The 17,407-nt window shown below is 45.0% G+C and overlaps 1 pseudogene; it reads left to right on the top strand.

Annotated features, from left to right (window-relative positions):
- Positions 1-5,560: 5,560 nt before the first annotated feature.
- On the top strand, positions 5,561-6,223 carry LOC109437138 (small ribosomal subunit protein eS10; annotated as a pseudogene).
- The last annotated feature ends 11,184 nt before the right edge of the window (positions 6,224-17,407 follow it).

Below are 17,407 nucleotides of genomic sequence, written 5' to 3'. Positions count from 1 at the left end.
GCTGGAAATCAAGCAAATAAGGGAACCCGTAACTAGCAGGGATCTCCAGGCCTGTACTTCTGGTGGAAAAGAGAGCAGAGGATACAGAAGTCCCATCAATCTTAAAGGGGGGAGGAGAAGCACGCGGGGGTGGGACTCAGACATGAAAACATAAGAGGCCTTCCTGGAAAGAGGCTGCTGGACCTGGGTCCTGGCTTAGGCTGGTATCTCAAGCTTCCTGGGAAGTGCTGAAAGGTACACACACAGGTGATGGTTTCAGCCAGGTAGCGATTGGAAGTTGAATCTTGAGAGTGGGACTAGGATAGAGATTCTGTGGAAGTGAACTCGCATAGTTAACATTTGAAACTGAATGATTTTCCTTAATAACAACCATGAATTAATATTCTATACTCTTTGAAATTTAAAAGACAGAAAAAGGGCTTCAGGGGTGAAGGTTTTGTGTGACTGCTCCTCTGATATATCCAAAAGGCTTCTACTAGATCTGAATCATTTGTTCATTTAACACGTATTCAGAGAAGCTAAACAAGTGAATTCAACATGTGCATCTAATTGTAATCTTCCAGAAACCACAATAAAACTAATATAAAATGATTTATAACTATTTTTTTCATTTGAATCTATATATCGTTTTTCTTGTGAAATACACATAATATAAATTTTATCCTTTTAATTATTTTTAAGTATATAGTTCAGCGGCATTAGGTACATTTATGATGTTGTTCAGCCATCATTATTATTCATTTCCAGAACTATTTCATCATTCCAAACAGAAACCCAACACCCATTACACAGTAACTCCACAATCTTCCCTCTTCCTCCATCCCTGGTACCTCTGTTCTATTTTCTATCTCTATGAATTTGCCTATTCCATGTACCTCATAGTGGAATCATACAATACCTGTGCTTTTGTGTCTGGTTTATTTCACTTAGCATCATGTTTTCAAAGTTCATCCATGTTGTAGTATGTATAAGGATCTCCTTTTTAAGGCTGAATAATATTCCATTGTATAGATGTACCACATTTTGTTCATCCATTCATCTGTTGATGGACAGCTGGGTTGTTTCCACCTTTTGGCTCTTGTGAATAATGCAGCTATGAGCATTGGTATACAGATATCTGAGTGTCTGTTTTCAGTTCTTTGGGATATATGCCCAGGAGTGGCATTGCTGGATCAAATGGTAATTCTATATTTAACTTTTTGAAAACTACCACTGTTTTTCACAGAGACTACATCTTCTGATATTTCTACCAGTAATATATGAACTTTTCCAAGTTTCCACATCCTCATCAACACTTCTCTTCCTTTTTTCTCTTTCTTAATGGTAGTGTGGGGGTAGAACAAACTTTCCTCCACCCTCAAGGTTCTTTCCAGCTGGTCTAATCATCAAATAGACATGAGACAGATTGGCAAGAGAAAAGAACCAAATTCCATTATGTACATATGTGTGGGAACCCTGCATACATGAGAAAGTCAGAGACCCATATGCAGGAGAGGGTCAGAGATGGAAATGATGATTGATATATATAAGACATCCTAAGCCAGGGATGAGGTAATGCACCTTGGGGGTATTTCGAAGGGTATTGTAGGATGATAAGAGCAGATGTTTAGTAAATAAAAGTTTGCCTTGACATATAGGTGGGTCAAAAAGAGATTATCACTATTAGGCAAGGCACTAATTTAAGTTCTTCTAGGTAATTAAAGGGAGAGGCAGAAGTCTCTCTTGAGCCTGAAGCTAAAATTACCTTTAGCTCAGAATAATCCACATACAACTGAGGCATATTTGGGGCAGCTCGTTCTAAGCCCCCACAGTTGCTATCCTAGAGTATGAAGTGATATCTCATTGTAGTCTGATTACTTTGTGATGTATAATTTCACAAAGCAAGGACTATACACCCAAGTTTATCTGACTCTGAGCTTTCCATTCCATATCCTGGCTCTTTTGAGGCCTAAGGACGTTTTTTTTAGCAAAGCAAAAATTTTGTCCAACATTGTAGGACTTAGCTTAGATATGCAGTCTTTTGTGTTGATGCCATGTATCTCATTTTTAGACCCATGTCCCAGAATCTCACTTGAGGAACTTTGGGAAAATAAACCTCAAGGAAGATCAATTTTGATACATAAAAATGGATGTCCATGACATTTTCTTATAAAAGCAAAAAATAAAATAAAATCTAGAATAACATAAGTGTACAACAATAGGGGAATGCCAGATAAATTATAGCATATCCTCTCAATGGATATTATGCAATGATTAAAAATGATAATTATGTAATCTTTGTTGAACCATTGAACAACCAAAAAACACGTAAGGAAAGAAAGTAATCTACAGTTACACAATAATATGAAGTTCTATGAGCAAAGACCAGGAAACACACTCCCCCAAAAAGTTTTTGTGTTAAGGTGTGGGATTACAGGTGATTTTCTTTTTAAAAACCAGCATGCATGTCCTTTTATTGTATTTCCAATAAGAAAAAGAAAGGACAAAAGTGAACTTGACATTTCATTGAAGTTGGCTGATAAATGACAACCAAATATCAGTTCTCATTTTTTAAATTCATACACAATTGACATATAACATTGGGTTAACTTTATGCTACCACATTGATTTGATACATTTATATTGCAGTATGATTGCCATTGTAGCATTAGCTAACACCTCTGTCTTGTCACATAATTATCATTTCTTCTAGCAGTGGAAACAATTAAGATGTAGTCTCTTAGCAAGTTTAATGTTTATAATATAGTTATCTATAATCACTATACTGAGTATTCGATCTCCAGAACTAATTTTCCTCGAGTTACAAGTGTGTACTCTTAAACAACATCTCTCCCATTCCCCCACCTCCCAGGCCCTGGTAACTACCATTCCACTTTCCGTTATGGACATTAAAATTATTTCCATATCTTGGCTATCGTAAATAATGCTGCAATGAGCATGGTAATGCAGATATCTCTTCCATATCAGTTTTCATTTTTTTAATATACTTTTTTTTTTTAATTTGGGAAGGGGAACAGGACTTTATTGGGGAACAGTGTGTACTTCCAGGACTTTTTTCCAAGTCAAGTTGTTGTCCTTTCAATCTTAGTTGTGGAGGGCGCAGCTCAGCTCCAGGTCCAGTTGCCATTGCTAGTTGCAACCTTGTGGTTGAGAGGATGCACTCCAAGTAACTGAGCCATTTGGGAACTCAACGGCAGCTCAGCTCAAGGTACCGTGTTCAATCTGAGTTGCAGGGGACGGAGCCCACCATTCCTTGCGGGACTCGAGGAATTGAACTGGCAACCTTGTGGTTGAGAGCCCACTGGCCCATGTGGGAATCGAACTGGCAGCCTTGGAGTTAGGAGCATGGAGCTCTAACAGCCTGAGCCACCTGGTCGGCCCTCAGTTTTCATTTTTGGCAAGCCACACATTTCACTATGATTTTGAAATTTATTCTGATTCCTCTGCTAGTGCTTTTTTCCTGGTTCCCTCTTCAGATGGGTTCCAGGAAATGTGTGATTTAAAATGTGGTGTCCAAATTCGAGGAGGCCTGGACAAATTTAAAACCATTGCTAAGGTTTATAACACTTGATTTGATAGGAATATCCCAAACCCTCACATTTTTCCATGTATTAAACTACCACTAGGTGCTGCTATAGGCTGTGATATGCCTCCCAATCGGGCTATGTTTGCCTTTACTGCATCCTGTGGGAAAATAACATTCATTTTAAATGTTTTGTGTTAGGACACACTCATATGCATTTTTTTATGCCAAATAAAGCCCCATGAATTGGAAGCACCACATTTTCTACATCTTTTGAGTGGGGAGTTGGCACTAAGGTCTAAGGAGTGCCTTCTCTGGGCCAGGCAGTTTTCATACATTTTTTCATCTAATATCTGTGCGGGGTGTCTTCTGTCTCCTCCTCCCCACCCAGATCTATTTTCTACCCCTCTCCACCCACTGTGCACCCCAGAGGGGGAGCTGAGACAACCTCAGCCAGCTCTCTCATCCTCTGGTTTCCCTTGGGGTTGGCCAATGAGGAGCATCAGCAGGAGGTGGCACGCGGAGAAGAGAGCACCTAAGGTGTGTGCTCCCTGGTTCCCTCTGCAGAACCTCTACTGGCTGGCTGCAGCCTGCCACCAGTGGTCCCACCCTCATAAGGTGGCCCTCCACGCAGCCTTTCTGTCTCCAGGTTTTGTCCTCTAGGCCCAGGGGAGGTGACAGTCCTATTGTTCTGAGTCCCTAGTCGTGGAGTATTGCACAGCTCCCTTGTGGTTACTCTACACCTTATTTGCACCTTTGTAAATAGTCCCTTTATTAAACGCTCCTCAAATTACCCAATTGAGTGTGTCATCTGTTTTCTGCCAGGACCCTGACCGATATAATCCCTAAAGAGATAGGTAGTTACTCATCCAAATTTAAGAGTTAATCAGTTGCATAACTGGGCTGGGAAACAGGTCTGTCTGCATCCTTTGCCAGATCAGACTGCACAGCCCAGGAAGGAGCCTGCTTGAGGAGTGGGCAAGTTGGGCCCCTAAGATGAGGTCCAGCACTGGGCCTAGGGAATAGACCCTCCTCCTGCTCCGTGCCCTAGACCACTGCATGTCTAGGGCCCATTCCCACTTCTGTCTTTCCTGAAGTTGGTGTGTATCCTCCTCATTATTCAGTTGCCATTGCATCTGTCCAGGAAGCCTTTGCTTACAGAAGCCAAAGCATTCTCTTTAATGATTTCTGTGGTGGTTTTTTTAAAACCAATTCTTGGAGATTTTTCCCATCAGGAGTGGGGTCTAATTCTCCTTTCCTTGAATATGGGCTGTCCCTAATAATTTGCTTCTAACAACTAGAATACAGAGGAAGTGGTGTGTCATTACTTCTGAGGCCAGGTCATAAAAGCAGGTCAGCTTCTGCCTGCCTCTTTCCTTTTGGGAGGCTCATTCATGAAACCCAGAGCCATGCTGTGAGGAGACATGGGCCACCTGGAGAAGCCACCTATGGGCAATACAGCTGAAACCCCAGCTGAGGTTCTGGCTGTGAGAAAGCCTTCAATTTGACAACAACTGCATGAGATATCCCATCGAGAACTGTGCAACTGTAGTGAATCAACTACAGGAATGGAGAGTGGTGATAATAATAATAATAATAATAATAATAATAATAATTTCCATTGTTTTACATCACTAATTTTTGGGATGATGTGTAATACAGCAATAGAAAACTAATAAACTTCCTTCTGCATAGAAGTAGTGGAGACACCACTATTGATTCTCTTTGGGGTGTCCAATATGTTCTGGGACATTACTCTTCTCTAATTCTCTCAAAAAATTTTTCCAAATTTCCTATTTTTAACTCCACCATGAGCTTGTCCTAGACTTTGCTCCTGGATACTTTAAAAGTTGGTAACTTCTTAGAGTTACTGTTCAGAAAAGTTCATATTCTAGAATTTGCTTTTTTTTTTTTTTCACCATGTAATGCATTGTGGATAACTTTCCAAGTGAGTAAATATAGGTATCCAGCTTTAAACAAAAACAAAAACAAAAAACCCGCTTTCCAGCTCCGGACCGGGACGCAGAAGTCGTAACGATGTTGCTGCCCAAGGAGAATCGGATTACCGTTTATGAGCTCCTTCTTAGGGAGGGGGTGGTGGCGGCCAAGAAGGATGTTCACAGGCCCAAACACCCTGAGCTGACAGACAAGAATGCGCCTAATCTTCACGTCACGAAAGCCATGCAGTCTCTCAAATCACGAGGCTGTGCGAAGGAACAGTTTGCCTGGAGACATTTCTACTGGTACCTTACCAACGAGGGTACCCAGTATCTCCGTGATTACCTCCACCTGCCCCGGAGATCGTGCCGGCCACTTTGCACCGCAGCCGGCCTGAGACGGGCAGGCCAAGGCCCATAGGTCTGGAGGGCGAGCGACCTGCAAGACTCACGCAAGGGGAAGCTGACAGACACCTACAGACAGAGCGCTGTGCCTCCTGGTGCCACAAAAAGCCGAGGCCGGGGCTGGGTCAGCAACGGAATTCCAGTTTAGAGGCGGATTTGGTCGCGGATGTGGTCAACCCAGTAAAGTGGGAGCGGTTATTTGGTATTGAATGAGCTTGTGACGAAAAAAGAATCTTGTGTGCCCGTCTTTGCATAATGTAGCCTGATCAGGAATGTTTTAAAAGTCAATATAAACGGGGTGAGACTGGATTGGTTGGGGGGAAGTCCCAGGGCAGGGGGACATGATCAACAATCTCAGTAAAGTTGAGGCAATTATTAGTGTTTGAAAAAACTTTGGAGAGAAAATGATCCCAGCAAACTGGGAGCGATTTTGGTGTTGAATAAACTTGTGGTGAGAAAATAAAAATAAAAAACAAAATAAAACAAAACAAAACAAAAAAAACATAAAAAAAAACCCCCAGCTTCATAGTATTAAGCTCTAGTTTCTAAGAGTTTTCTGAAGCTGATATGCCACCAGATAATTTGTTAATTCATTCATTTATACATTTATTCTCTCGCTCATTCAAAACAATGTGAAGTGCTCACTACAAGCCTAAAGGTAGTTTTTGAGAATGTTAAGAACATTTTAGAGTTCTCAGCTTAATTTTATAGAGACAATTTTTGCTTAAGTTAACCAGAGTTGGGTTTTAATTTTGCAATGAAGAACCCTGAATAGACTAGCAGTTCCTATGAGGTGTGAGGTACATGCAATAGACTCCCAGGAAAATGGAGAGAACCTGAGAGTGGTCATCTTCTCTAGACAGGGTTGAAGATAACTGTGTGTGTGATAAGCATTTAAGATGGCTTCCAAAGGTCCTCACCTCCTGCTATTCAGGCTATTGTGTAACCAGGCTATTGTGTAACCTGGACTTACTTCCATCAAATAGAGTATGACAAAAGTGATGGGATATGACTTCCATAATTAGGTTACAAAAGACTGTGACTTCCATCTTGCTCTATTGCCTTCTATGTTTGCACACTTTAATGAAGCAAGCTGACATGTTGGGGAGGTCCAAATGACCAGTAACTCAGGGTGATATCTGACCAAAACCTCTTAAGGAACTGAATCCTGTCAATAACCATGTGAATGAGCTTGAACATGGATCCTTCCCCAGTCACGCCTTCAAATGTGATCACAGCCTTGACTGATACCTTGATTGCTAACGTGTGAGAGACCCTGACATAGAGGATACAGATAAACTGCACCCAGATTCTTAACCTATCGACACTGTGAGTTAATAAGTATGTGTTGTTTCAAGTCCCTAAATTATAATTTGTTATGCACCAGTAGATAACTAACACAGTAATTATTTAGGAATGGGAACTTGCAAGTCATGGCATGTGGTGATGAAATAAGTGATTTAACTATTGCTTAGAATTTTCCATAATGAAGTATCCATGGAGTCAAGGCTCTGGGGCACCTAGTGGTTGCCACCAAAAAACATCATCTAGGAAATGAGGAATTTAAGGACTATGGGTTCTGCCACTGCTTTGAACTCTGCTGGACCATTTAAGGAAAGAGACTGATAAATACAAGGTGATAACTTCTTGTTTGTCTTCCAGTTCCTTTTATTTTTACTCTTCCCTTACCTTCCTGAAAAATTCAATCTTAAAGGCATTAGATAGGACAGAGCAAGCAAGGCATTTGTGTCTGGAGAGGAAGGAGCTATGGAGGCACAGCGTGGGGAATTAGACAAGGAAAGCATTTGTGGAGGCAGGCTGCCTGGCACGGAGATCAGAGTCTGAGTTGGCTGAGGAGGGTAGTTACACCGGAGGATGGCCTTGCTTAGGTGTCAGAGCCTGAGAAAGGTAAGGAGGATAGCATTGCAGAGGAGTAGGTCAGCGAGGGTGTCACAGCTTGAGCAGGGTAATAAAAGTGGGGTAGTGATATCTTGCAGCATAAGAAATTACCCCCAAACTTAGCAGGTTAGAACAATAATCTTTTACTATCAGTTTCTGTGGGTCAAGAATTCAGACAGGGCACAGCGGAGATGGCTTGTCTCTGTCCCGTGACATCTGTGGCCTTGGCTAGCAGACTCGGCTGAGGACTGAAATCATCTGAAGGGTTGGCTGAGGCTGGGGATCAGCTTCTGAGGTGGCTCACGTCATGTCTAGAAAGTCAATGCTAGTAAGTTGATTTCTTTCCGTGTCGGCCTATCCACACATGGAACCCTCCATAAGATTGTTGAATGTCCTCACAACATGGCAACTGGCTTCCCTGAGAGCCAGTGACCCCTGAGACTGAGCCAGGAAGAAGCTATGCCTAGACCTAGCCTAGAAAGTCATATGGCATTATTTCCATCATATTTTATTCATTAGAAGTAAGTTGCTAAATCCAGTCCATAGTCAAGGGAAGAGTATTCACCTTTTGAAGGGAAGAGTATCAAAGAATTTGCAGACTTATTTCCAAACCACTACAGAAGAGATGAAGGGACAGCCTGGTGTGGGGTCTTGGAGCCTGAGCAGGATCAGAAGGGCACACACACAGAGCGGGAGCCTGGCATGGGTTGTCAGAGCCCCAGCAGGATGAAGAAGGCATCATGTGGCAGAGACAGACTGGCATGGGAAGTTTGAGTGCAAGTGTGTTTAAGGAAGACATCTGTGTGTGAGGGGTGGGGACAGTGTTGGAAGACGGTTTGCATACAGAGCATTGATCATATAAGAAACCTATGAAGAATAATTGGAGCCAGCTTTCTCACTGTCAGAAGAGTGAGTTACAAATATGGAAAGGGAGGAAAGAAACGTAAATCCTGCGATGTTGGATTGGGAACTGCAGGTGTGAGTGTGAACTCATAGTTTTCAAGATAGGTAGTTGGATAGATAAGTATGTAGGTAGGTGTGTGTGTGTGTGTATTTGTGTGTGTGTGTGTGTTTCCTATTGCTGTCCAGGGGGCTTGGAAGAGCAGAATCCTAATCACGATGAGCTCACATTGCTCAAGCTTTAGCCATTGGGAGCTCTGTCAGTTGACTTCTGTGTCTCTTTGACATACCCCCAGCATTGTGTGGGTTTGTCCGTTTGTTTTTCAGTACTTCCTTACTTTCTGGCACTACAAGATGCTCCAGGATTGCCTTGTACAGTTTCTTGCAGGAGTCCTAGATTCAGCCATTTCTCCTAGGGGCCTGGGTTACTTCCATTAGAGAATCGTATGTGAAACCCAGATATGAGAGCTAAGTGTAATTTTTATATCCTGTTTTAAAAAAAAGAAATAAAAAATGACCCAAAAAAAAACACAAAAAAAACTGTTAGAGGCCCCAAGTCCCCAGGTCCAACGACCCCAGACTGGCATGTGCCCAACCTTGGGATCCCTTTCCTGCCTGTCCTTTGGGAGCCAGGTTTTGGAGGCTGTCCTGACCATCACCTGTTTGGTGGCCTTCCTTCAGGTGGGTACCAGCCTGGCTCTGGTGGGCACTGGTAAAACTAACAAATGATAGTGTAGTAGGTGCTGAAAGAGAGGAAGGTAAAGGTGCGGAGAGGAAGGAGAAACTAATGCAGTAGGGAGGAGCTGAAGAAGTTTTAAGCCTTGAGAGTAGCTCAGGAAGTGCTGCTTGAGAGCAGACACTGCGGTTGCATCTTTTAGACACCATGCTCTAGGTAACCTTACCCCTAACCTACTGCCTGGCCCACAGCAGTCCTCCATCCACACCTGCTCATGACCCGATCTGCTGAGCTCAGAGCAGCCCACAGAACATGAGCAGAGCCCTCAATCTGGGAAGTCCCAAAGCAGTTCTGCAGCCGACCTGCTTGTTTTAGGCGGAGGAGTTCTGCGAAGTTTCTGCAGCCTAAGGATTCATCCGGGGATTTCTGAACCATCGTTGGTGGCATCTCCACTCAAAAGCAGTGTTTGGGAGTTTGCCTGGGGGGTGAAGTCATCAAAGGGGTCCTCCAGCCAACAAGGCAACCCAATAGATTCTGAGAGGGGGCTGGGCCAACAGGTGGGGAGGGGACAAAGAAAAGCTAAGTAAAAGCCCTGTCCCAGTCAGTCATGAGACTGAGAGAAACCCAATGGAGGCAGTGGGCTCCGTGTCAGAAGGTTCAGCCAGTGGCAGTAGCTATTGTGAGGTGATGACCCCTGGCTCCAGGGGAGGGAGGAGACAGAGAACTTCAAGGGGGAGAGCATTTCAGTAGGCAGCTCACTGCTAACAAAAACACTGAGGTACCTGCTGCGGGATAACAAGAAGGCCAGCTTGGCAGCAGAAAAGAGGATAAGCTGGAAGTGGAGTCTGGGAAGGGCCTAGAACAGAATCCTTATACCTGGGCCTGGTCATATTTCATAGCCTGGAGCTTGAAACCCGGTGCAAAATTGGGAAACTGCGTGCACTTTTATAGGCACAGAGTAAACAAACAGGAGGTATCCTTCTCTCAAAGGTTGAGACTCCCAGGGAGTCGCTGTAACGTCAGGCAACTCACTGGGGCTTCTGGACAGAGCGAGATAAAACTCAAAGCTGCTAGGGATGGGCCTTACAGTTTATCAAGACAGCCTGAAGTAGCACGGCCCTTAACTCACTGGTGCCTCCTAAAACCCTTTGGGGGGGGCGGGGACTGGTACAATTGTCCTCATTTTACCCAAACTGACACCCCATTCATTCCCTTTTCACAATCCCAGGGGTACTCTTGGAGGTATCGCCGTGATTCCACAGAAAAGGGTGCACAGCCTGAGTTGAGTACGAGAGTCCCTGTATGCAAAAACATTCATTCTCCAGGGGAAACCCGGTCCGGAGGGAAGCCGAGAGTGCGCACAGCTAATTATAACTGCGATACAACTTCGTACGGTACTATTAGGGATCACCGAAGGGTTTGGGGGCGGAGAAGAGGCCAAGGGCCGGGAGGCTTCTGGGTGCTGTGTCGATTGGTTACAGTAGGGCCGAAGAAGCAATGCAGACGTGAGTGTCGGATGCAGCAAAGATGCGCTGGAACCTTGCATCTGGCGGCGGAGCGCGGGAGAGCAAGGCTGGTGGCTTGGTTGGGCACTGCAGCCGGTGACGCGCCACTAGGCCCGCTCCCCTTGGCGGGTTCGCGCCCACGTTTCTTTTCTCCGGCTACATTGGCTCCATGGGACACAGCAGGCGGGAGGCATGGAGGTGCAGGGCGTCCACCTCGTCCAGGCTGGCGCAGTGCTGGTCGCTGCTAAGCACTTTCGAACCCAAAAGCCTCAGATAAGGAGATCAAAGCCCTGATGGGGGTGGACAGGCCAATCCCGCCGCCGCTTGTCGGTCCCCAGCGGCTTCCGAACAACCGACCGCACAGTCCGTGCTCTCGGTGGAAGCCAGTCACCTCGTCCTCCCCGCCGGGCGGGAAGCCCCAGGATCGGCCTTCACTCTTCGCCCTGCATCCGCTTCCCGGGACGCTGCCTTTCAGCCCCGCGTAGCGGTGGGGCCATCGATCAGCCCAGAAAGTGGCCGCGAGGTCATCAGCACAACAAAGGAGGCCACAAGCGGCGCCTTGGGTCTTTTAAATGCAGGGTCTTGCCCCGGGGGCAAAGTGAAGCCGGGCGGTAGAAGCAGCCGGAGGTACCCCGCACCCACTCCGCCCCATTCCCAACTCCAGAGAGCAGTCTTTTGAAATGTTAATGTTCTGAAGCTCCTCTCTTGACCTGGATCTGACTGAAGCCTCTGGGATTAATAAACAAACCAAAACCCGCATTTATTTGGCTGGGGTGGGAACCGGGTAAACATTTGTTGGTCCAAAAGAGGCAGGTGGTACGTACGCAAACTCGGGTAAATTATTACACAGCCCCAGCCACTCGTTTTAAAAAGACGCCTTTGTACACCGATTCCTGGAGTTGGAAAAGTTTTACCTATCAACAGACCCTTAGTTGCACCCTCCAGGCTGAGGGCCCACGCTGTGCCGCCTGTCTCCCCCGCTGGCAGAGGAAACCAGGTCACAGGTGGAGGGCGGGGGGGGGGGCGCGGGGGGGCGGAGCCAAGCCCAGGCCCCGCCCAGGTCCTGATCTGCTGGAGTCCAACCCGCCTCTCTGCTGAGTGGCGGCTAGGACTTTAGATCTCCTGGGGTCTTCAGATCTCCTGAGCTTGGGGAGGCTGGCCGGTACGCCTGAATCTAACACGCCCCGCCACCACGCCCGGAGAAGACACAGAGGGATGTCACAGCGGGTGTTTTTGAAAAGTCTTGGCTTGCGTTTCCCTGCCCACATTCGATAGCTTGTCGGGTTATTGCCAAAATATTATCAAGCCGGATTCCATGCCCAGCCCAGCTGCTAGTAATGATAATAGTACTTGAGAACACTTTGGGAGCGCTGACACTCCGCCAGGCTCCGTTCAAAGCCCTTCACATGGATTCACCTGTAATGAGTCGGAAGTCATCCACTCGCTTCTTTTTAGAAAGGGTACATCATCTGTTCTCCATCCACCCTCGTGGGCGCAGGCCCCCGCTGTTTACGGTCCCAGTTGTATGACAACAGGGGCCCAGGACTTGTGTATGCTAGGGAGGGGATGCAGCGGTCACCAGGACACACCATCGTGTCCTGAAACACTGCCAGGCCTGCACAATTCTCCAACTTGAAGTTTCTTTAATCCACTAAATCCTCCAAGCAGGCGCTGTCCCGTCTTCCAAAAGCTTTTGCCTCAAGCTGGGAAAACCCAATACAGGAATGATCATTTTTCAACTATGGGAGCCAACAACACTCATACATAATGTAGCAAGTCACACAAAGGACAGAATTCTTTCTAACTCTCCTGGGAGAGGCCCCTCAGCCCAGGGAATCTTCAGAGCTGTCCAAACTGCCCAAACTATGGACCAGACTGCCATATATAGAGGGTGGTACGGGGCTTGCTGAGGGGCCCTCCTAGGCACCCAAAAGCTGGAGTTGGTCACCCAAAGAAATCCCAGCCCAGGTTATTCACAAGCATTTCTTAGAAATCCAATTCCTTCCATTTCTCTGCCCCAAGGGCGGTTTGTGGCTGCCCTGAGCCAGTTGACACACAGGAGAGGAAGAACAGCTTATAGTATAGGAACCGCCACGCAACTCAGTGATAGCGTGTGTACTGTCAGAGGACCCAACGGGCAGGGCAAGAAGATATTGTATATCACCTACTTAAGACAAGGTGCTGTGGCCTCGAATTGGTGAATAAGCCTAGCTTTGTACACATCTGTCTCTCTACCCTTGGATCTCACAGATACATTATCGCCCAGGTCTGCTATACCTTTTCGCAGGTACAAGACCATTCCTGACTTCCCCAACCTGGTCTCTTCTTCTAAACACCCACAAGGTCTCAACTAGATCCTCTTTCCTCCGGGCAGGCCTGGACCTCTGGCTTGAAAGGACAACAGAAGGATGAGGTTTCTCTACCTGGCACGATATGTAGGGCCCAGGATAGCACGTTTCATGCCTGTCATCCTTGGAAAGACAGACACCTTCTAAGTAGCTGGGTGATCTTGGGCAAGTCTTTTATCTTTTTTCAGTGTTCCTTAAGTTTCCCATCAGCAAAGTGGTAGGATAATACAACAACCCTGAAAGGGAGGAGGTGTAGGGCAATCCACACTGTAAACTCAGCACCTGGATGCCTGCTCACCTGTGTTAATGCATGCTGTCCTGAGGCTTCACTATAAGATGGGAGAGAGTGTAATGTCACTGCCACACTGTCATCTGCCCTGGAAGCGAAATACCTGAAACTGAATCGCCCTGGCATCCTGGTTTGGGTGAGCAGCAGTCAGAGGCAGATTGGCTTTCAGAGCAGGTGACAGCCCAGAGGCCTCTCTTCTATGGGGGAGGGAGGCAGTCAGCTAACACCACCTCGCTGCTGGGATGGATCTTGCTTCCAGCAGGGTATCCCACTGGCTCCTGCATAGGAGGTAAGCCCAAGCAGATCTTCAGACATTCAATAGCCTTGTTCTGCTTCCACTGTTTCCATCTCAAGAATATTAACCCCTAGCCTGCTCACAGTTGTCAGAATTCTTTTTTGACATTTCCAAAATTAATATATAAACTCATTATCCATCTCCCAAATTTACTAGAGGCACACAATGTTAATATGATCAAAACACCATATGCTTGGTTTTCTGTACTGACTTTTAATTTAGAACCTATGGAAATAAGAAGAGAGGATGATTAACTTATATGTGACAGTGTGTGACACATAAGGTTCCACAAGTGGAGAGGGAAGATGGTCCAGATAGAGGGGACTGTATGTGTCCTGCAATGGCAGTTTGAGATCCTTGAGGTGGTAGGGTGGCAAATAGCTGTAAATGCCCGTGCAAATACCAACTAATATAAACTTATTTCTGGGAGGTGGGGTGAGCCACCAAGGTTTTTTCACAAGAGGGAAGCAGTTTATTTGTTTTAGAAATACCACTCTGGTGGTTGTACAAGAGTAGATTTATTTTTAAAATACATTTTTAGAATAGTTTTCATAGAAAAATTGAGCGTATAGTACAGAGAGCTCCCATATGCCTCCCTTCCCACTCCCATATCTTACTATTAACGTCTAGCATTAGTGGGGTATATTTGTTTCAATTAATAAACCAATATTGATACATTATTATGGTCCATAATTTACATTAGGGTTCACTCTCTGTGTTGTACAGTTCTCTGAGTTTTGAAAATGCATATTACGGACCCAGCATTACCGTATCATACAGAACCATTTCACCAATCTAAAAATTCTTGGCGCTTCACTATCCCACTTTCCTCCTCCCTCTCCATGAATCCCTGGCAACCACAGATCTCCATAGTGTTGTTTTTTCCAGAGCCTCATACAGCTGGAACCATATAGTATGTAGCCTTTCCAGACTGGATTGTGTCTCTTTAGTAATACGTATGCATTTACGATTCTTCCATGTCTTTCTGTGGCTTGATAGCTCATTTCTTTTGGTAAGTCTATTTTATATTTTCTGTCAATAAATATTTACTGAATCCTGTATCTGTACTCTCCCATAGAAATATAATGTAAGTCACAAATTTACTTTTTCTAGTAGCCACATTAAAAAGGTCGAGATGAAATTAACTTTAATAACATAAAAGTATTCTACTTAACATATTCAAAATATTATCAACATTTAATTAGTATAAAAATTGAGGTACTATGCCTTTGAAATCGTTTGTATTTTATATTTTCAGCACATCTCAAGGTGGACTAGCCATGTTTCCAATGCTCAGTGGACACACACAGCTGGGCAGTGCAGTACTGGGGGGACAGAGCAAGGATCAGAACAAACAAGGTCTCTGTCCTCACATACTTGACAGTCTAGGCTGGGAGACAAATAAAGAAGTAAATTCATTTCAGAGAATGGTAAGTGTTATTGAGAAAATAATGCACCAGAATTACACACAGACTGGGAAGCGGGTTTAGATTGCCTACAGTCGGGAAAGCCTTTCTAAGGCTCAGATCCAAATGCGGAGGCATTAACCATCAATTACCTATTGCCACAATAATGCTGTAGAACAAACCACTCCAAAATTCAGAGGCTTAACTTAATAACTAGTTATTATTGCTCATGAGTCTACAAGTCAGCTGGGCAGTTCTTCTGGTCCCAGGTGGGCTCAGACGTGCATCTGTGGGTGGCTGCAGGTCAGGTCCATGTGGCTATGCTGATCCTGGCGGGCCTTCTATGTTTGGGGGCTGGCTGACTGGTGGCAGATGACCTCACCTCTTTTCCATGTGGCTTCTCATCCTCCAGCCGGCTAGCCCAGGCCTGTTCTCATGGAGGCAGGGATCCAAGAGAAAATGTGGAAGTGTTCAAGGATTCTTAAGGCCCAGGCTCAGAACTACTCATATATCATTTCTGCCACATTCTTTTGGCCAACACAAGTTACAAGGCCAGCCCAGATCCTGGGAGGAGCTGCAAAGTCACATTGCAAAAGGTGTGCATACAAGGGACGGATGGAAATTCAGGCAGTTTTCACAACTAATCTCCCATATTCCTTGAAAAGCTATCAATTCCACAAGGAAGTTATAAAGTCTACACTTATATGTACCCTATAAATTATCCTGAGAATATAAAAACAAAAATAGAACTACAGGGAGAAATTGACAAAATTACTTTTAGAGTGGGAGGTTTCAATGTACCTTTTGCAATTGTTGGTAGGTCAAGTACACAAAACACATTAGTATATCTTAGTAAAGATATAGAAGAATTGGACACAGTTTATGAGGTTTTCGGTCAACAAGTATTTATGGCACACTTTCTGTGTGCAAGGCATTATTCTAGATGTGCTGGGCATATAATAGTGAACAAAAGCCAACCATCCCTGTCCTCATAGTGTTTACATTAGAGTGGAAGAAAACAAATAAGCAATACGTAAAACACAGATGACTTCTATAAAGACGACAGGGAAAGGAGCTACGAAGGCTGGGATGGCGAGGTAAGGAGCTGAACTTAAGTAGCACGGTCAGGGTAGGCACTGCTGAGACACTAGAGTGAAGACCTGAGAGGTGAGGGAGCGTGTCATGTGCATACTCACATCTGCAGGACTAGTGGAGGGAGCATCACCTACAAAGGCCCTGAGGCAGGAGCTGGTTTGGCAGGTTCTAGCAGTAGACCGAGGCAGGCTTGGCATTGTGGGAAGGGATCGGAGCAATCAGGGACCAGATCATGCAGGACCTTGTAGGCCACGATAGGGATTCTGGATTTTAGTTTTGGTGATGGGAAGCCCCAGGAGGGTTATTGTTTTTTGGGGGAAAAGGGTGAAAAACCTGGGGTGAAGAGGGCTGTTTCAAGATAAAAGTCAGGTAGCCAGACCTTTAGAGGTTGCTGGGTACCAATCCTGGTCAGGCAACATGTCCCCAGGGAATTTCCCTAGCTTTGTCTTTGAACTACCTAGACAGCAGTTTATTTCCCAAAGGGTATCACCATCTCTGGAGAACATATTCCAATTATCCTGGAAAACAAGGTAATTGGGATTATAGTAGTATTCATTTTCTCAGTGCTCAAGATAAAAACTGATCCAAAGCAAAAACAAAAGGTAATTCCAGAAAGCACGCCCCTCTCCATTGGGAAGACCATCAACAATTTATGGAGCCACAGGTTATATGAAACTATTGTTAAGTTTCAAGTCACCGATAAATGCCCTGATAATTTTTTTTCTCCAGATAAATGCCCTGGAGAAAAATAAAGTAGGATTAGTGAGCATTTGGGAGTGGTGGGTATTACAATTTAAAATAGGCTGGTCAGGGGGAGGTTAATTGAATAGTCACACCTGCCCAGTCTGCGCAGAGCAAAGAGTTGGGGAGTGTCAGAGAGGAAAGGCCAGGGCCTGGCTCACATCTTGTAGGGTGTTCTAACACAACCACTACAGGGTCCCGTGTATGATTTGTAACTTTACTCCACAACCTATGACAAGGAAAGATTTTCTGTGGCCAATGTGGTAATTTCTGACTTTTAGTTCTCTGAACTGAATTTTATAAGTGGTAATATATTTTACTACACATTATCAGTAAAAGACTAATCAGCTCTAATTAGTAATTCCAGTTCTGACAGTTTCCATGGGTG

Source organism: Rhinolophus sinicus, linkage group LG07 (genome assembly GCF_036562045.2).
Source record: "Rhinolophus sinicus isolate RSC01 linkage group LG07, ASM3656204v1, whole genome shotgun sequence".
In the NCBI taxonomy this organism is placed as follows: Eukaryota; Metazoa; Chordata; class Mammalia; order Chiroptera; family Rhinolophidae; genus Rhinolophus; species Rhinolophus sinicus.
The sequence above is the reverse complement of the archived record's forward strand: the minus strand, read 5'-3'. Positions and strand labels throughout refer to the sequence as shown.